The 21,685-nt window shown below is 46.4% G+C and overlaps 1 protein-coding gene across 1 annotated transcript in view; it reads right to left on the reverse strand.

Moving 5' to 3' along the window:
- LOC119393594 (nephrin) overlaps nt 1-21,685 on the reverse strand; it is a 198,716-nt gene that overhangs the window by 130,853 nt on the left and 46,178 nt on the right. Inside the window, exon 2 of the mRNA XM_037660703.2 lies at nt 11,697-11,728. The gene's annotated coding sequence lies outside the window, so the exon portion shown is untranslated. The remainder of the gene's footprint in view (nt 1-11,696; nt 11,729-21,685) is intronic.

Genomic DNA, 21,685 nt, shown 5'->3' on the forward strand with positions numbered 1-21,685 from the left:
AGGCTTTAGAGGCGGCCGAGGAAGGGGAGCCGCCACGGACGCGGTTTATCGGAGAAGTGCAGCCATGATGGCGACGATCCGGAGGAGCGACAACTTCATGAGGCTGCTCGGGCTGGGTGCGCTGGCGTGATCGATTATCGTGCCAGGGGCATGAGGGGCTCGCCGCCTTCCTTAGCCACGGATGAATGCATGCAACTGTCGTGCCAACCGCACTGTAAAGTGATTGCTAATGTTCAATGAGCGGCTGCATGTTCAACCATCATCAAGAAAAACAGCGCCGCCTGAAAACACGAACAAGAAAAAACACACGAAGGCGGGCGCTGATATGTTGTTTGGAACTGATATGTTCCAAAGATGTGTTCTTTCTTGTCCGTGTTTTGAAACAGCGCCATTTTTCTTCATGGTGGTTTTATACCAACGGTGCAATACGTACAATGTAGTACGTACAATACGTACAATACGTACAACACGTACAATGTGCTTTCTCGGCGCACCCCTTGTGTCAGCCTATAAACATCACCGAAAACAAACAGCCAGGATCGGACAGCCAATTAGAGTTACGTGGACAATGTTCAGTTGAAACGACCTGTGTACTTGCAACGTCACTCAGACAAAAGAGCCAGATGAAATACGCGCAATAAAAGCGCTGAACTTTGAGCGTTTCGACGTGGCGCGCTTTTAGTGTCACGCTTAAGCCTCTCCCGACCTCCCAGACTTGACGTTGAAGAAGCACCTCAGCATGGAATGCGTCATGATAGAACGCGTGTTCCAGCACTAGCGCCATAATTCCGGGGCCTTTCAAAGGCTCCGGCCTTTCTCTCTTTCGTGAATTCTTTGTTGCCTTCTCTTTCCTACCTGATTTATCCCGTCCCTTCCGCTTCTTTCACTTTTCCACCTCGCACCTCTATATTAAGCCGTCTCGCCTTAAGGTACGACGCTGGCGCCTCAGGTAGGCTGCGTCTGCTTTTAGCCTTTGAGGGTTAATTGTCTCGGCAAGACTACCGCGCTACAAGTGGGGGGAGTGCGTGACGTGACACGTGTCAAAAATAAAATAATGAGCTGCGGTGCGGCGACTGCCCGACGTGGAAGGCTTTCAGGAACGCTCTAACACTTCCCTAAGCTCCCTGCAACGCCCCGTCGCTTTACCTCCAACCCCTCACGCTCTCGTGTACCATATACTGTGGGGCCCCTCACTTCTCTGCGTTCTATTTTTTGCGCGGCGGTACTATTTTATCTCCGCTGAGCCGGCGCAATATCGACGCTTCTTCGCTGGGAGGGTAGAGGAAGGCTGAATGCAGGCCTCTTGCGGGCGGGGAAAAGCAGCGCAGTCTTTCATGGACATTGTGACAGTTTGACGGACGTGCGTCGCGGCGATGTGTCAAAGGAGAGACGGGCATGCGTGCGCGCCTGCGCACGCCCTTCTGGGAAAATAAGAAACGCGAGAGCCTCGAGAAACAGCAGGTGACGAACGTTCGCGACAAGTGAGACACCGAGAAGAAGTGCGTGAACGTAAATTCGCAGCTGCAGCAGAGATTGCGAGACGAAAAAAAAAAAGGCATCCATTTTTTTCTTCTCTATATCGAACAAATCGAGATTTGCGGGGTGGCACAGGGGTCTTCGCCTGAAAAAGCTACCGGCTCTATTGAAGTGATGACAAATTGAATTGACGGCAAAGTTATACGTAAGAACTGCAGGCTGCCAAAGGCCCTGAAAGATCTGTGAATGAATACGTGCGGAAGCCAGCGTCCGTATAATAAGTAAAGCCTTATTTTTGGCTAGACAAAAAACATTGAGTTTGTGTAGCATTGATGGGTGACGATGGGCGACGATGGGAACTACCCTTACGGGTGTTAATAGAGAGCTTACCAACACTACTTTGATGAAATTTTCTTATTTTAGCCCAACGCAAGGAGTCAGGAGGCGAAGACATGTTGTGAAGGATGATTGTGACAAACTCTGAGCCATGGTTTGAAAACAGGTAGAGCTTTTACATTCTTTTTAAACAGCCCAAAAATCAAAACATCCCTTTAAGTCACATATAGCGAACGCTAAGCCTCTCTACTACACACAGATGGAAACTGCTTGCTCGTAGCAGTAATGTTGTATTCGATAATAATAACATTACCAATAATAATATGGTAGCCGACAAAAAGGCATGTAACGTCATGTACTTTGCAGTGGCATGTGGCTAATATGTCACTACTGTCACTATGGCTAATATGTCTTTCACTACACACCAGATAGCCGAATGCATTGATCTCACATTGCACAGCGATTCATCCATCAGACAAGCGTTGCGGCTGTTAGTACCAATAAGCGCAATAAATGGTGCAGGCCCTTTAACAACGTCACGTTAATGACGTTGCAGGGTGAAACCTTTCATCGCCAAAAAGTGCGGCAGACGGTGTAAAAAACAAAAATAAAATCGAAGTATCAAGCAAAAGCGGGCGGGCAAGCGAAGCGAGAATAGTTCCGATGAAGCAGCCACAAAGCGCTGAAAAGTACCACTCGCCGATCCTGCTGCGACATCGTGCTTGAGAAGCGTTGAGTGAAGCGAGAACCGCTCAAGGAAACATCGAGGAGCGAGGCTGCTTTGCACATCAATGAAGCGCATATACTTTAGCTCGAAAAGCTCCCAAGTAGCAACAGATATAAAAAAAGAGCCCATAATGCGGTGACAGAGTGCGCCTTGCTAAGACGGGGGAATAACTTGACGGCCTGCCGTCATTCCGCAAGCCGACCGACACCCCGAGAGCATTTGCCCAGATACGCCCCGCGCTTCTTCGCACGCCCCTCGCGCTTCCATGGCGGTCGGTGCCGCCAAGACGAGTCAAACAGCACCGAGACAGCTTCTAGGCAGGATACAACGAGAGCAACGGCCGCGTCGCAGAGAAAGACGAGGGGTGCATACGATTGCCGCGAGCAAGACGAGCCTTTCCCGCCGCCGCACCGCCGTAAAGCTCCGCGGACTCGCTCGGGCGAAATCGTGCATCGACGGAGGACCGAAACGCGCCACGGCACACGCACAATCGCCTCCCGGTTCCGCCCTCCGTCTTCCCGGGGCTCCTTATTCTAAGCACACACACACACACACACACACAAAAAAAAAGAAGAAGCGCGAAATAAAGACAGGCTCGGTGAGTGCGTGAGACTTGCGGCTTGCTTAACGGGGACGGATGGGCAAGACGCTAGGATGGTTCGGTCGGTTGGGAAACCCGGGAGCACACGAGATGGGGAGCCGCGTGAGCGTTTTGGCAGAATGGAATGGGGGAGGGTGCGATGTAGGAAAAGTTGGGCGCTGAAAGAACGCTTTCCTAATCCTACAAGCGTTGGGGAGTACGCACGGAGTAAGCGACGCAACGGCCAAAGAATGGAAGAATGTCGAACGCTTAGCCGCCCCTATATCGCGTTCCTTTCTTTATTTGTTTATAAACAGCGTCTACGCGCTGATCGAATAGGAAAGGGGGCGTTCACTGACGCGCGGCCGGGCCGGATAATGCTTCTGTATAACGGGACGAGGCGTGTTGGCGGCGGTGTGGGTTGCTCATCCATCTCCGGCCAAGCTATTGCACTCCCCTTTATTCGCACATTGCGGTGTTATGCCTAACTTCTCCAGTTTCAGAGAGCAGGCCCGAAACAGGCCCGGGCATTTGTGGCCCTATCGGAAGCAGCACGTGACTGCGGCGGCACTTCTTCACTTCGCCCGGAGTCCTGCAGGCGCATACAGCTGCCTCTTCTCCCTTTGCATCCGGAACCGAACCGCGTCGCGTGTCTCCTACGAGGCCCCGTTTCCTGCGTGCAGGCGGAGGCGGAAAGACGATGCGGAGCCACTGAAGCGTGAACGCTCCCGCACACACATGGCAAGGCACATCGCCGCGACAGATGCTGGATTGAAACTCTAAGCGCCAGCTTTGCGCCTCTTCCTTTCTGCACCATGCTTATTTCTGCTTCTCTTTGTTTCCACGTAACTTCACCCCCTCTCTCTCTCGTGGCTTCTTAATTAATATTGTGGGCGTTTATTAGGCACATCTTCGTTTTCCAAACTTGTTCATCCTCATGTGGCGTTCTGTTTTATCGGTTTTGGGGTCTCTTCTTGTCTATGATATGTGTTTTGGGTGTGGTCACGTCACCATGTCTTCGAGGCTTAATAAAGCTCGATCGCATTAACTGTTGCGTCACATGTGCTGGATTGACAATACTCTTGCTTCGCTCCTGAATCTTTCACAAGTATATTGAATCTTGAATCTTTGTCAAGAATATTGACAATATTCTTGCTTCGCTCCTGAAGTGCTCATTGGCCTTTGGTACTAGTTAGAGAGATGCAAGCGTTAATGATATGCTGGATCTGCTAGTTTATCTGTGTGCCTTGTATGCTAATCCAAGCTCTTTGTAATTTGGTGCATACCGTGATCATACAAACACACAAATAGTACGTACAGTCACGGCCATATCAAGACAAAAAAAAAGTCTTCTTCGCAATCTTTTGTTGACAACTGCGGTCTGTGGACTACAGAAACAGCATCGGTGCATTCAGTGCACGTAATGCGCAGGTGGCGCATTGCCACGGGACGAGAATGCGCCGCACTTCCAAGATGGAGCCGCCTTCCACAAGTAGTGGTGTCATCAGAGATAAGAACTGACGGCAGAGCTCTGACAGGTAACCGCAGCTGTCAGAAATAATATTTCGTATGTATTCTGCAGAACTATATGCATTGCGCATCGGCGAGTCCGTCGTCGACTGTCAACTTCATTAAGCTCCACAAGACCACTGCTGCACTTTCTCAAGGCACCCGAGCTCTCTGGCTATGCATATCATTGCGCGTTGAACGCTGTTATGTGCGTGCGCGCATCACTTGTTCTCCTTTGCCTTATGTTGTTACTTTGTTTCTTTCCTCCTAATTCTTCTGCCCCCGCGTAAGGTATAACCAGGGGCAGCCAACTAGACCTTCTGCATTTTGCTTGTGTCCTCACTCTCCAGCTCCTTCGCGGCCCATTGAATTTTTCATCATCTGGAATCCCGGACGCGGCGTCCGCATTTTCGGTTGAGCGAAACTGATTGAGGCCTCTGTGTTTAGATTTAGGTGCACGTTAAAGGACCCCTAAACTACCTCCGATAACTTTTTTAACATTTCAAGTAAACGCCGCATCGAGTTCAGAATGCCGTCCTGATCAACCATGCCAAACACGGCAGCGCCAGGAGCCGCGAGCGCCCCACAAATTTCAAGAAACAATGTCTTGTCCTCTCCGTGCCTTTAGGCATTGTTCATCCCCTGAGCGTTCGCCGTGACGTCAATATTTCGTCTGTTGTCATCTACAACACCTGTTTGTCCACTCGCTGGTGCGCGCGCATGCTGCTCTTCCTCCTCGCATGATGAGGGGTAGCGCTCGGCCAGGAGGAGAGACGATCGAGCCGACGAACGGGGCACAGCGAAGGAAAGGGCGAAACGAGCGAGGGGCCCTTTCGTATCATCAAACGCGTGTAACTACGCTATTACGGCCCCGTTTCAAAAAATTGTCATGGTTACATGTTCGTTGTAGACTCGTGCACAGCTGCAATACCACAACTAAATTTCGACCTCTGGGTGGTTTAGGGCACCTTTAAAGAATCCCAGGTAGTTTAAATTTCCGCAGCCCTCCACTACGGCGTCTCTAATAATCATATCACGGTTTTGGGACGTTAAACACCAACAATTTTTATTATTAATTTTTCATCTGTATTAGTTTACGTAGGATACGTCAAGACTGATGTGGTGAACGCCCGCTTCATCTTGCCAGGTTAAGCCTCGTTGCATGCATATGTTGGCAAGATGGCTCTGTTTCATAATGGGGTCCGTTTTAATGCACCCACATCAACAGCTCTTTGCAGATTATACATAAGTGACAGTGTTCTGTGTGCTCAATAAGGCCACAAGGAATCGCAATCTCGCAACAGCTAGTTTGACTAGGTGTCCTGTATGCAGTGCAGGTTTTAATCCCACCAGAAAATACACTCGCTCAAAGTATACGCTGTTACACTATCCCAAATATCGATAAATAAAAATTGAAGTAAGCTTCTATAATTTGGACGAAATGTGTATTGTAAGCGTTAGATGCTATTGTAACGAAAGAAAGAAAGAAAGAAAGAAAGAAAGAAAGAAAGAAAGAAAGAAAGAAAGAAAGAAAGAAAGAAAGAAAGAAAGAAAGAAAGAAAGAACAAAGGACAAAAAATGGGCGGACAGGACCGAGTAAGAATGGAAGCAAAGAAGAGAAAAGCAGCCCGAACAAAAGAAGCTTTCCGCAGGATGGCGTAATCCGCGTCATCAGAGGGAATTACTGGCGCTATGTTGGAAGACGCATGACCTCACCGTCTGTGCCTTACGCGGCGTTCTATACTACGGGATACTAGCAATTTGGACAGAGTCGTGCTGTTCTGTTTTTAGATCTCCGCACAGTGTTTGCGGGTTGCGCAATTTCAACGAACGATATAAACCGGACGAGGATTACGTCCTAATTGCTGCTATGACACTGGTATCGATTCCCATTATCTCCCTGCCGTTTTCAAGAAGGCACGCAACTGCCGGGGCCAATTACAAGGACCGAAAAGACAATGACGTCACTTACATTCTGCAATTCTTGTGCAAGCCACGCAGGCACAATAACTCTCGAGGACCTTTAGAGCCTCCAAGACCTTTACAATAGGATATAAATGTACTGGTTCTGACCTTATAGGCCTCCTACGCGCTCCCTACTTGCTCGCTAATCACTCGAATCAGTGTCTCAATGATTTTCTTGTGTTGCCCATACGTGTTTCATCCCAATTATTTTAATTCATTAAAAACAGATTTTTGTCAGACGCCCACCCTGTAACATTTTCAGGGTGGGCCTCTCCTTAACGCATGTGGGCGTCTCCTTAACGCAGTCTCCTTAACGCATGTAATATTACGTTAAGAATCTAACCAGGCGTCACAACATGTGAATTACGCAACGAGGGGGTAATTTAAAGGTACACCTATTACAAAGCGCTCAGGCATAATAGTCATCACTATCAGCAACAGCACGAACAAAGTGTGCAGCTGCTGCGTAGGTGCGCGTGTGGCCGTACGGACGCGCAGTGGGCAGTTCGCCAATTCGTGAAATGATGAATTACGGCGTAGTAGGCACTTCGCAACTGTACTTGCAGTAGGCACCTGTGATAGCTTGGAACGACCAACGTTACGCTAAAGACATTGCTTTCCTCGCGACACAGTTGAGGTGCCCGCCGAAAAGCGAAGCCAGGCCAGCGATTGAGAAGGCCATGCGAACGGGTCCTGATTACGCCATCGGGTTCTACTCTCGAAGGCGGAGCTCAAGCGTTTTCTCAATTCTTTTGAGGAACGTCCTCTTCGTCGCTCTTTATTCATAAACGAGAGCCAAATGCATTTGTGGAAAGCATTTTGTTGATAATCCAAATCGGGTCATAAAAGGCGCTGTTCACTTATAGTAGCGCATCCTTCAACTATGTATTCACAGCAGTAATTCAGCCTTTGCACGTTCCAATCCCTTAAAAATAGAGACGAAGAAAACGTACGCAGCGAAACGGTGGACAATAATCGTTAAGGAGAACAATCGATTTGGTCAATGAATTAATGCAGCCCCAAAGCTAATGAGTTCTCACTTGGAACAAGCTATAAATCGGCAAATTACACAATTGCGTTTTTTTTTTCTCGAGGGGATCACAATGTTGCAGGAACGTCAGCGCAGCAATCGGACTTGCCGCCCGTAAGAAGCTACCATTCGACCCATCGTTTCTTTCTCGTCGGTTGCACTTACACACGCACAGCTCTCTTGCTGTCCCCTGCTCGTCCCGACATTGCCTTCGTCCCTTCAGGGCGGTGAGGCCTTTTTTATTTGTTAGTGCATGCGCACGATCTTCCTCAATCAGGCTGCCGACTAATCAGCTGAGACGCAGGACACGAACAATGCTGCAATACGGCTGCGTATCGACCCCAGTTTGTACTCTATAGAGCGAGCTAAGCAATAATTTCTTGGTAGCTAAAAGCGTATACGCGTGTAAGAAGCATCTGTTTTTATTATCTTAACGACGGCACGTCGCAGCCGCCGTTGCCTTTCCCCTTCCTTCCCTAGTATTCTCTCGTTGTACGTACTCGCGGTCTTCGGCTCGCCACCGTCGCTTCGCAGCCATTTGTTGGGGTAATTGTGGCCTTCTTCGTTTTTAGTGGACCAGTCGTGAGATGTGGGATTTACCCAATTTCAGTGGCACATACCCGTTTATGATTGTGATAGCTTTCGCGTAGGCCGCCCAGCATATGTGTAAAATCGGCTGTGCATAAAAGAAGATTTAGCGATATCAACACCGAAAAAACTCCAGACATATTTTCGTAGCGCAGTCAGACCCGCATATTTGTTGTTTTCCTATAGGTTGCCAGCAAACATTTAGGATAACGTTAACTGCCAATCAAGCTCGCTGCGTCTTGCACAACTTGCGTAGATTTAGATGAAAACACGCAGAGTGTACATTTAAAGGTAAAGTTTTAAATTCAAACGTGAAGTTAGAATAAAAATGACGAAAATCAGCCTGCATATGAGTACTCTGACAACGCATGGGGTGCCTAAAGCACCGGTGCCTGCATTGTTACACGTTCTGTTTAGATTCGAATAGCGTGATTATTCTAAGCAGCCACAGTAAAAGCTTATATTGTGTGGTGTAATTTTTCATAGAAATGGGGCATGCTAATCGCCGCAAATATCATTTGCTTGCCCCTTCTTTTGTACCGATATTTATTCACGTCTTCTGTCATGCGTCCTATGCTATTCGTTATTGAATACTCGTGTAACTGCTTATAACAAAACACATTTTTTTTATTTCATAGAGCCTTACTTGCCGTACTTATTCGTGGTTCATCAAATAATTGTGCGAACCTATCTGTACCAAGCTAAAATGGCCCTAACCCTACCGCGGTAACAATAAACTTGATACATATGGTTTCTAAATGACCTGCTTCAACAACGGCACGGCGTGTTAGTTCATGTAATACACACTTTAATAGGGTATTTTATTAGCGCGGCCTTTTTTTTTTCATCGTTGTGTTTCATAGGAAGAGTTGGCGGCTCTCTAGGCACCAGCAAGTGCTTTTTCCATGACGAAAGCAAAGCACACAAAAATAATCTTAACTACAGTACATTCTACATTAGTCATCATATGTTTCCCTGATGATACTGCAAGAATGCGCGAGGATCATAGCGGGCTAATGATGGCAAATTAGTTCAAGTATGTACCAATTCTCATTATAAAGCACACCGTGTAAGTAAGGAACGCCGGAATAACTTTAGCTACATGTGATTCTTTAAATAGCGCATAAATGTAGGTACACGAAAGCGTGTCAACCTCAGCGAAATGCAACTGCTACTGTTGGGATTCGAACCCTTAATGTTTTTATGAGACACTCAGAAGCATTGCCCGAGTTCAGAAGCAGGGGCTCGTTAAATTAGCCTGCTGTACCTTAGTTATAGCTTAGGTATAGGGAATGTATGCTAGAAACGATTCCGAAAGCGAAATGCTTACTGCTAAAATGAGGAGAAAATAAACAAGTGAAGCATGATAATTCCTTCCCTCGGAGGAGCGCCTGCCAGCATTGGCTCGCGCAGAAAACAGCATCGAATACTCATTAGCACTGCTTCTGATTACACGGCGTGAACGGTAATGTTGCGGAAGAGAGGGCGCCACTGACGAACAAATCAGAATAAACAACGCGGAGGTAAATAAACAACGAACGAGAGAGAGAGAGAGAGAGAAAAAAAAAAAGGCGATACGCACGGCTGATTAGACTCGCGTCGCGCGCCGCGATTGCTGCGCGAGAACTCGAGCGCATGAAAGGCTGCTTCGCCGGACGAGGTTGCAACGCTGATCACTCGCGGTGCGGAAACTGGCGAATTTGTTCGATGGGCGTCGGTAGCTAGCTACGCGCGGTGTGTAGCGCCGACAGGGAGCAAATTGCTCTTCGCCGACGCCATTCCAGCCTCCCAATACGCGCACCCCATTTCCCTCCTCCTATTGTTTCCCAGTGACGCCCCCTTTCATTGACCAACATAGAGTCTCGCTATTATCGGTATCCACGCGTTTTGCTAGGGCGTCGCCATCACCTTTGCTAACCACTCGATGCGCTTTACGCTGTTTGCCCGGTCCTTATCGTCAGCCCGCGCTGTTGATGTAATGAGGTTTATCGATAAGCAGGCACGCGTTGCGGCCGTGCAGATTTTTCAATCCGTTTGACGATAACAACCGCGGCTGCAGGCACTTTGACGGTATCGAAACGAGAAAGTTCAGACTACGTAGCGACATCGCCTGTTCTGACCTTTACTAAAAATTTAAACAAATTCGGGACAGGATCTCGACATAAGTAGACGTGCGTGTTGTGTGTCATATTGGAACGCAAATGTGCTCGAAAAATAAAAAATAAAACATTGAACCAATATGTTCAACTTCGTTTTCTGACGATGAAAAGCACTACTGTACAAAAAATGATCGAGTATTACTTGAACAAAGCCTAGGCCTTGCTGTAAGTGGTTATCTCCTTACATTACTAATACATATATTACTATTGATATTTTTAATAGTTATCTCTTTATATTACCTTGACCTAGAACGTCCCTGCAGCATATTAGCAAAGCAACTGAGGGATTTTTTTGTAAAGCCTCCGGCGCTTAAATCATTCCTTTAAGGCGCCAAGCAATCGAAATACTTGTATTACTTTCGAGATTACAGCGTTAAAAAACAATATTTAAGCTCTGTTTGCATTTAAAAAAGAATGCACTCTGTGGCTTTGCGGGCTACTGAAACTTCTTTAATTTACTACCTTAATTTCAAAACGTATCAATTTAGAACGTTCTACGGTTGCCGTGCACGCAGAATTCGAATGAACCATGCTGCACAAAGCGCATATTTGCTGTGGGTAACTACGTACGAAACGTTGCGTACCGAAATGCATTCGTACTACCATTATTGCTCTGCATCCGAAATGGTTCTGGTTTAGGTGTTGCTGAATAGTACACATCAATGGTTTCAAAGAGTGAAAGCGCTCTTTGCAAATAAAAATTTAATGCATGAGCAACAGCATTTAATGCATGCCCATCTGTATCAAACAAAACTGGCTTCTGTACTTGCTAGCACTGTGCTCAAAGATAAACGTTGAAAGCAGGCACACAGCATAAAAAAATATTCCCTTCAAGAAAAATACGTGATTAAAATAGATCCCCATCATTCTCTAAGGTTAAAAGAAGAAACAGGTAAAACACAGGTAAATAAACTATAAAGTGCAATGCTGTTCCTTGTTATACATATAGAGACAAAGAACTCTGAAACAACAATGTATGTGCATAACTATTACGAAATCACGAGGATACTATGCAGGATGTTGAAATTGAAAGCCCAAGCCACAGCTATATATGTACAGATTTCTTTTCACGTAACTGGAGTTCAATATAGACGGGCCATGGTGCATGAAATGAAACGCAATAGCAGTTTTTGTTCGTCTAATATGAAACGGAAGGCCTGTCGAAAAATATAGTTCGATTTCATCCAGGAAGATCCCGTCAGACATCTCGAAACGCAATCTAGTGACGTCATCATCCCATCATGCCAGCCTTCGCGGGAATGCAAATTATTTCGCAAACGCCCGCGTAATGAAAGAATATACGAAAATGGGCTGTTATATACTTACAAGAGCCTTGCGACGAGCATGCGAAGGTTATCCTGAAAAAATTAAAAAGAATTGGTCAATGCAAGCAGAATGCGAATCGACAGGTAAGCGCACGCACAATATTGGAATCCCCATAAAACTTTCGCTGGGCCTAGTCGGTACAAAACCATTAAGGTGAAAACTTCCGCGCAAACCAGGACTGATCACAAAGAACAGATGAGACAAGCACTGGCTCTGTCTAAATGCTTTATTCCGCCCAGAATCCACCCGGAGACTTCATCCCTTACACGGGGTGGGACAGTCCTTTACATCCAGGACGTGGTCAGCGCGTTTCATTACCACAATCCCACATCCATTTTGTCGTGCAGCGGTCGCAGACAGTGTTGCCATAGTCTCGTATTATTCCGTTTTCCGCCTAAGGTCTAACCACTGTTATCAACACAAAAAATCTAGCCATTCATTAAACACACTTTCTTTTAAATGACGCGAACAAGTACAGGCTGGCACGTGCCCAACTTTTCTTCACCTATGCTCATGTTCGCGCGCGAAAAGTCCGTAAATGGCGGCTCAGAGTGCACCCACCGACGACGCTGGTGCAACTTAGAACCGGCGAGTACACTGCTCCCGTGCGACGCATGGTGTTGCTAATGAGGTGCGACCAAGCGCCCGCTCGTTAACGTCGTCTTAGCCACTCGTTAGCATAAGGGCATCAATTTGGGTACTTAGCGCACAGAGTGAGCCAGAGTGAAGCACGGTCAGACTCGAAAGAAAGAGGCGGATTTGTGCACTCGTAGGAAAGAGAGCAGAGGGCGAAAAGAATGGGGGCCTAGCGTACAAGCAGAATGCGGAGGTAAAAATAAAACCGCGATCAAAAATGCCCACAAACGCGGTACGATGGAGCTCCATACATACAGAGACCGCCTGCGCGATAACGGAAAAGAAGGCAAACACACACACAAGAAAGGCACATGAGCTGCGCGGGCTTGCAACTTGTGCGCAGAGCTGGGAACCTGCACCCAACTGTGATGAAAGGCGGGAGCCAAGAGAGAGAGAGAGAAAAAAGAAGAAGACTAATGTTGAGAGAAAGCGTTAACTGTTACGGCGTTCATGCAAATTCCGAGCGGCGCCTTAAAAGGCGACGTCTGTCATCTCTTTCGCGCGGTACACGGTGCTTCGTTTTACGTGTGAGCGTTTGTAAAACAAGAACTGCTCTTTAGCTGGCGCGCGTGATAGCGCTGTTTCTTCTTTACACTTAGGGTTTAAACGCATGTGTTCAGAGTCTCTTGTTTATTTCATTTGTGTGTGTTTCTTTCTCTGGACGGAATTGCTGTTGTAATGTATGAGCAATGTGGCACCAGGAGAAAGGAAAAGAAGGAACGAGTGCTTGAGGAAAAAACCTCACTGCTGAAAAGAACAGTGTTGAAAAGAAGACAGGATAGGGGTGCAGACTTCCAGATAGTAACCCTTTATTCATTTAGTTTTTTAGCAATATTTGGTGGATAGTTTTGAATATGCAGTGTTCCAGCAAAAATTCTTCACTTAAAGGGGAGACATTCGAGTGAATTCGCAATGCGATTTGCTCTAAGTTTATTTTTTTCTTCCGACTTTGTATTTATTATTTTTAAAATCATTTTCTCTACTACAGCTAAGTGAGTCTTTAGTAAGAGATGACAGCATCAGAAATTAGAGCGCTCTATTCCAACAACGAGCAATGCGTTGTCTCAAACGACTCCACTTTTTCACACTTCAATTCCGTACCTCAGACGACCTCATGCACCATCTCATCTGCGTGCTGCGTAGCACTTGAGCCACCGCATAACTTCCACTGTGTCCTCACATCTTGTCAATACAAGCAAATATCACATGCTTACTCGATGTTCTAGTTCTGTGCAGCGCTATTCACGCGCTCTCATCTATTACATCGTCGTATTGTACAGTACCATCCGCTGTGCAGAGCACGTGCAATTCAATGTAAAGCGTCCGCATCAGCTTGTTGCACTTTCACCAACTTTCGCCTTTTAGAGAGAGGCATCTCTGTCGCACTAATGCACCTGCATGTGAGCAGGTCGCCGATTCGACGCACACAAAAGTTTGTTGACACACTATTGTCATGAACGCTGGTGCATGCGAACGCTTACAAGCGTAATGGACTCACCGAATCAAAGTAAATGCTACTGTACCTCTCATTTTTCATATAATAACCGCTTACTGCGGCAAAAATTCTATAATTAGGGGCGCAGCCAGCAATTCTTTTTTTTTCTGGGGCGGGGGGGGAGCACCTCCTTGATCTGAAATGGGTATCGGGCCGGCAAATGTGATCGAGCGTCATTTTGCGCTCTCTATGCCATGGGGGGAAGCACGAACCCGGTGCGCCCCCCCCCCCCCCCGGGATACTCCTCTGACACCAATTAAACAAGCACTGGATGACTGAAATGATCAATGACACAAGGTCCCAAAACGTCGTTGACATGCGCGTTTTGGGTTTTTAACACTTCACAGTCTTGGCCCGACATTAGGAATGGACGTTAACTAGTCCGCCGTCACAAATGAAACAAATTATTAGTAGGTTTAACAAAAGACGCAACGAAGGAAAGTATGCGGGTATAAGGATTCCATAATTAAATGAAGCTTATATAAAATAACGACGCCGTTAAACGACAGTCCGAGCCTGCACACAACGTTTCAGTGTGAACAACAGCACGGTAGACTAAGAAAAAAAAAAATAGGGGACCCTCAAGCTTCGCCTTTAAGAGTTGGACGCAATAGCGAAATCCGGCCCCTGGTGCGCACTTCAACCACTAAGTGCATACTTATTAATGTGTATTGTTACACACACACGCACAGACACACACACGCGCGCGCGCGAGAATGCTACATACTGGTTTTTGATCTAAAGCAAGAGTCGCATGGCCTCCAAGATAGACGCCGCGCGCTTGCCATCTCGGACGCCATGAAGAGTCTCACAATGCCTCACAGATGGCAGCACGTTATCTAGCGTTTGCTGTTTGCTTGATCAACGCCTCCTCTGGAAAGGCGACATTGGCTTGATATGTTTTCCGCTAGATAGACATAGTTGTCCATTTTCAGAGCAGTTTGAAAGTTCGTGTGTGTTTTTAGCGGCGATGGCCGCACTATCCCGGCCTTTTTCGACGTAGTTTGATGGCCTCCCAAATGCGCCTACAAATCGCCGAATGGGCTCGTTTTCGTCGTGACACCTGTCGAACAAAATGCGTTAAGGAGACTCCTTCCACTGCATGGCATTTATGTAGTGTTTTTTTCCGAAGCAGGTGCAAGTAACATCACGGCTTTGTGGTAGGACACCTGCTTGCCACGCGAACGGCCCGGGTTCGATCCTCAGTGGGACTGAAAACTTTTTTCTTTATTTTATTTGCTTCTTTCTCGATTTTTCGCTCACGGATGATTTTTCGCTCACAACCAACGGTCCCGACGCCGACGACGGAATTTCTGCGACACGAGCTCTCTAACGCTATCGCGTTAAAACGTATCGCTAGTGCCGTTTAGCTGCGAAAAGAACAGCTGGGCTTTTCAATGAAGACTCTTTGGTACACAAACAAAGAGTACCGTAAAACTGTTTGCTTCCCATGGGTTTCTTAATACAGAACAAAAAAGTGACAGTTTCACCGCAAAGGCGAAGAAATGAATGCGACAGCAACAAATTGTAGTGTTACACGAAGTGAGGCTGGCAGCTAACTGTTTTTTATTCGATCTCGCGTAACTACAAAACACTGATGTAAAAAAAAAAAGTCACAGTTTCGCCGCAACGGCGAAGCAATGAATGCGATAGCAATAAATTGGAATGTAACGCGAAGAACGGAAAGCAGCTCGAAATTGCCAGCGCGTCGCTCGAGCCCAAAGGACGCACGAAAAGAACGCACACAGGACGAGCGCGAACTATCATGCGTCACAGCTCGACACTGGAAGCGCACTGCTCAAACATAAAGCAGAACGCACGAAACGAACGAACAGGTACACACAGGACGAGCGCGAACGAACTGTACCAGTCATTACTTATTTCCGTTTGAACAGCGCGCCTCTTTCGCAAACGCGGCCGCTGCAGCGTCGAAGCGACCTTCGTACGCTCTGTCACTTCAGCGCAGACATCGCCGGGAGAGCACAAGACATACAACCCCCCGCTCCCCCGCCAGCCGCCCCCTTCTTTCCTCAAGATAAGCGCACGAAGGCTACCACGATTCTCAGGAACGGGGTCACGATCTTTAAAGCGCCACGGCGACATCGCGCCATCTACGTGGTAACTCAGAAAGGATACTGATGTAAGAGGTGTATATAAGCAAGACGAGCGCGAACTAATTGTGACAGTTGTTACTTATTTCTGTTTGAACAGCGCGCTCCTTTCGCAAACGCGGCCGCTGCAGCGAGCGAAGCGAAGCACCCCACCGGCCGCCCCTTCTTTCCTTGAGATAAGCGCACGAAAGCGACGACGCCCTGTAGAGCGAACAGCAACGGCGTTCGCAGGGGCGGGGCGACGATCTTTAAAGCGCGCGCGCACGTCGCGCCATCTATGTGGCCACTAAGAAAGCATCCTGAATTACATGGTGTATATAAATAGCTCACCGTTAGCAGGCTGCAAGACTGTGCTGTGTGGCCTAACGTCTAACGCGGCGGGTTGCAAAGCGAGAGGTCGCCCGTTCGATTATTTCTGAATTATTTTTCTTTGTGGCTTTTCTATATATATATATATATATATATATATATATATATATATATATATATATATATATATATATACGGTGAATGACGGCGGCCACCGACGGCAAAAATCAGCCGAGACTGTCCATATAATTGCTATCGCAATAAAAAAACATTGAGTACCACCTTAGACCCTCAGCTCCCAAGACGTATCGGCACACTCATTCATAGCCTAAGACTCGGCACTGCTTACACAAAGCCCTTTTTCGGATTCAGCGTGCATCGTCGTCAACACGTTCGTGCGGCCACGAAAACGAGGATGTGCATCATCTGTTGCTCGACTGTCCCAAGTACGGCACTCATAGACAGCGGCTCGAACATGAACTCCACACGCGGGACTCGGAGCCAACGTTTTCGTTGGCGAAAATACTAGGCCCATGGCCGTCTAGGATACACAGCAAAGCAATGAAACAAGCACTAAATCTAACAAGCGATTACCTCAAGGAGCGAGGCATCCAGATTTCTCACGCCAAATCAGTAGTTCTACCATTCACGAGAAAGAAAATGAAAAACTTGAAACTTTTTGTGGGCGGCCAAAGAATCGAAATCGCACGAAAGCATCGATTCCTTGGTGTTACTTTAGACAGCCAACTCAGATGGAATCAACATATAGCCGATCTCGAAAACCAAGTGAACAGCACCATAAATGTTCTTCGTCGCATTGCTGGGGACAAAATGGGGCGGAACATCGGCGTCACTACTTCACGACCATTGCGCTCTTATTCGACAGAAGGTTGCCTACTCCGCGCCAGTTCTCCATAACATATACCAGACGTCTCTACAGGGACTTCAACTGCTACAAGCACGAAGCCTGCGCGTATGTCTGGGGGATCCACAGGCAACATCAAGTTCCTTGGACATTAGCAGAGGAACGAGAACCCAACTTTAATGTGATTCGAAATGTGGAGACCCTATTGGCACCTCTTTCGCCTAGTCACACAACACCCTTCACATCCACTCATATCACAAATTGAGAACCGTCCCGGCACGCAAATACACCGTGTGTACCAACAGTACACTTCAAGGCTTCCTGCGTCGACACATTGGCCACCGGACTTGAACTATCCGCCCTGGTTGCTAGAGCTACCAACTATTGAAAGGTCAATAGAGGGACTTCGTAGTAAACATGACGTACCAGCCATTGCCGCTCTACAGTTGGCCTCACATCACCTGTTTGACAGGTGCCAAGGCTACACTCACGTGTACACTGATGGCTCCGTCAACAAAGAGACTGCGACATCAGCATTTATCATTCCGGAGTTACATGAGGAACATGCATGTCGGCTGTGTCATCTTTCCTCTTCAACAACATCGGAGCTCGTAGCTATTTTGCTAGCCATGGGCTTTATTAAACTGTAAACGACGCCCAGAAGGTGGGTCGTAATCACGGATTCCCTGGTGGCTCTTGCGTGTGTGGAAAATGCCACTTCAGAAAAAATAGATATACGTATAGTATACGCGATCTTGAAAGAGCTTTCAGAAGCTACGAAGTCAAGTCATCACGCGGCATTTCAGTGGGTTCCCAGTCATTGCGGAATCAAGGGAAATGAAATGGCAGATGAGTTGGCGAAAGGCGCTCATCATTACGCACAAACCCGCCTCATTCCTGTATCCCAATGTGACATAAACCGAATTTTACGAAGAACAAAACGTGAATTATGTTTATCCACCTGGTTCCCAGACAGCACAAAGGAATCGATCTTGTACGCTGTTGACCCTAACCTTGAGTGCCAATTAGACCCCCAACTCCGAAGACGTATCGACACACTCATTCATCGCCTAAGACTCGGAACCGCTTACACAAAACACTTCTTATTTCGGATTCATCGTGCATCATCGTCAACATGTTCGTGCGGCCACGACGACGAGGATGTGCACCATCTGTTGCTCGACTGTCCCAAGCACGACACACATAGACAGCGACTCGAACAGGAACTTCACATGCTGGACTCTGAGCGAACGTTTTCCTTAGCGAAAATACCAGGCCCATGGCCGACTAGGATAAACCATAAAGCAATTAAGTGCTCCAGCGTTTTTTTTTTTTTTGAAGACACTAATATTTGCGATGGCTACTGAGTTCTTGAACTTGTAGGACTGTATATATATATATATATATATATATATATATATATATATATATATATATATATATATATATATATATATATATATACACATATATATTATTTATTTTGTTATCCTAACAACTATGTGGAAAGGGGTAGCCGTCACCAAGCAATGCTGACAACAACTCCTTCATTTATTTTCTATTTCAATAAAAAAAAGCAATGAAAGTGCTCCAACGTTTTTTTTTTCTTTTGTAATTTTTCTTTTGTACCTGGTTTTCCACCATATCCAGAAGTTCAAATGGCGCTCACGTGGCCGAAAAATTTTTGCCGCTCAAAATATTTCTGGAAAATACTGCAGGACTAATGCCTATACGTGTGTAATTTTCTGAGATTTTTCCAGAGAAATTGATTTTTGTCGAGCGCCCAGACTAGGTGGGACAGTTGGCATGGAATGACCCATTTATATATATATATATATATATATATATATATATATATATATATATATATATATATATATATATATATATATATATATATGTATATATTATATATATATATTATATATATATATATAATATATAAAGGATTGCATACTCACTTTCAACAAGCCGCATTCAGGCTACTTCCATAACTCTCTTTCGTGGAGTTTTCTTCAAAGAAGCGTCAGCTGTAACATCGCCTCGAGCATGAGATCCTCAAAAAAAGAAAAACACACGCACACACATGCACACTCGATGCGAGTGTGTGGAGTCGGGCTAGAATAAGACAGCGTTCCGCTTTTTCTGGCATGATTAATAGCCCCGCAGGACACTACGCACGAACGATGCCGGGATAAAAGCAACTCGCACACCACTCGCCGCGATCGCCACTTTTGCTCGATGCCTCTTCGCCGTGCGCACCAGAGTTTGCGCAGTTCATTATATGCATGGTCTCAAGAACCTTTCCGGCACAAAGAGCGGCAGTCGTCCCGTTGCTATCGACGCAAGCTTTGATCAAGCCCCGCCACCCCGTCCCCCCCCCCTTTTTTTTTGGTGCCCATTTTATTAACTCTGTTGTACGTCTTGGAAAGTCAGGCACAATAAGCAAAGATGTCCTCCCCGTTTTAATTCATCATTCGCTGACAGGGCAAGCTAGAAGCGAATTAAGCTTCGAGAAAACATGCGTGGAGAAAGCGAAACAAAGGCACCGCCTCCGGGGACAATAAGCCTGATGAAGCAATATGAAGAGTATCTGCATGCACATAGGATTTAAGAAAAGAAAAGCAGTGTCTGGGTGAGACACCAGAGCGCAAATTATTGCGGTAAGTGAAACAATGAGAAGGGATATCGGGAGAAAACGTTGCGAAGGCAGCCAAGAGAAAGAAAAAAAATATAATATGTCAGAAAGTGCTATCACGGTGCGACGACGCTCTAGGACGACAGTAATAAAGCACAAATGTGGGTAATAATAATGGAAACACTGAAATTACCTTCAAAAGGCCATAGGGGTTAAACGCAGTTGCCAAAAACAAAATTGTATAAAAAAACTAAATGTTCAAGTTGAAAGGTGCTCGCGGATAGATAACGCGTCAATTTAGCGCTTGGTACTGCACCTACATTAGTTTCGGCCGCCTTTAGTTCACATCCCATTGGCGTATTATTAGTCTGCATACTGACACCAAAGTTTCCCTCTTTCCTTCTCTCCCTTTTACTCCCTTATTCCCCTCACCATGTGTAGGACAGCAAACTGGATGTAGTGTTGCTAACCTCCCTGCCTTTCCTATTTTCCTTCTATCTCGCTCCCTGCACTCATACCAGAGCTAACAATACCTTTAGTGGCCAGATTCGTAGCGACAGGACGCGGTTATCACGAGCATTTCCGAATACAAGTTGTTATACTTGAATATTTGACGTTGCGTATCAATCGGTCAGCACCGTAGATCTTATTGAACCTCTCGTGGAGGAGGCTTTGGCAGCGCCCATGTTATTAGCTACTGCTGACCTGTCGAACTACGCGATAGCTCTAATGAAATATCAACAGTAAATAAAGGAAACGAACGTTAAGACATAGTCAGATACGACAAATGAGCAGCTGGAATAGCATCATCTGTGCGGCAAGCATAAATAAAATGACGCCGCTTGTAACGCCGTCATATTATTTATGTGAACTCTGCTGAGACCAGGGTTGCCAATGGTGGCTACTTTTCGCCAAATTGGCGAACTTGAGAGGCCCGTGGCGACCTAAATTTATGAAAGGCGACATGGCGAATTTTAGGCGATTTTCGGCTTAAGTCTCCGCTGAGTTATGCATCCTAACCTGAGTGTCTTCCCAACGAATGAGCGGCAACATTCTCTGTATTTTTCTTGGTTTTAAACCTACGAGTAGAATGTGCACATCACGCGTCATTCGGTATGTCCGTCCTGTAACTCGTGTGTATCTCCTCAATTCATCTAGATGCAGGAGGTACTGGAACGTCCCCCAGCGACATTCTAGAAAAACGTAAGTCAGCGGACTGCCTTGCCAGCCGCGAGGGTGCAGTGTTTGACTATACGTTTATAGCTTTCGGTGCCTTAAGCTTCTTTAAAGTTTCGCTTCTGAAGGGGCTAGACGACGGGTTGGCCGCGTCTTCCGACCATTTGTTCCCACAAAGCTCCAACTGTTCCGAATAGCTTGGCGACTTATTCACTGTTGCAGTGCCCCCAATTCAGCTCGTAAAGACCACTTTGGAATAGCGAAGAGAGGCGGATACGCGGCTATTTGTGCAATAAAAGAATATTTATTGAGGCATTTTGCACTGTTCTCAGTGAGCGTGTGCAATGAAAACAATTGCTATATAACATTTTACATTATCTACCTGTTCATTAATAACGCATCGGATTGATGCGTGTAGATATAGGTGAATATAAGAAAGGGTCGCTGGCGTCCGGTGTCATATTAGTTCTCAATGAAAAGGTGTAAGGCTCACTAATGATCGGTTACTGTAAGAATTCTGTCGTGTTACCTTCAATAAACGTTTTAACCCTTTTAATTCATATAAGCGTAAGTAAAGCTGCCTACAAACAACGCTTTCACGGTTTTCACCAAAGGTTTACCACACTTTTACCTTTGAAACGAGCCGACAGGGATGGAAGGATATCATGAGCGTTTCATTCATTCACCCTTGTGCCACCACGCACATCTTGCGGCTAGTCGGAGAAGCAGCACCATGCACTCCGATGGTGAAGCGGGCGA

The sequence above is a fragment of the Rhipicephalus sanguineus genome, chromosome 5, assembly GCF_013339695.2.
Source record: "Rhipicephalus sanguineus isolate Rsan-2018 chromosome 5, BIME_Rsan_1.4, whole genome shotgun sequence".
NCBI classification, from domain to species: Eukaryota; Metazoa; Arthropoda; class Arachnida; order Ixodida; family Ixodidae; genus Rhipicephalus; species Rhipicephalus sanguineus.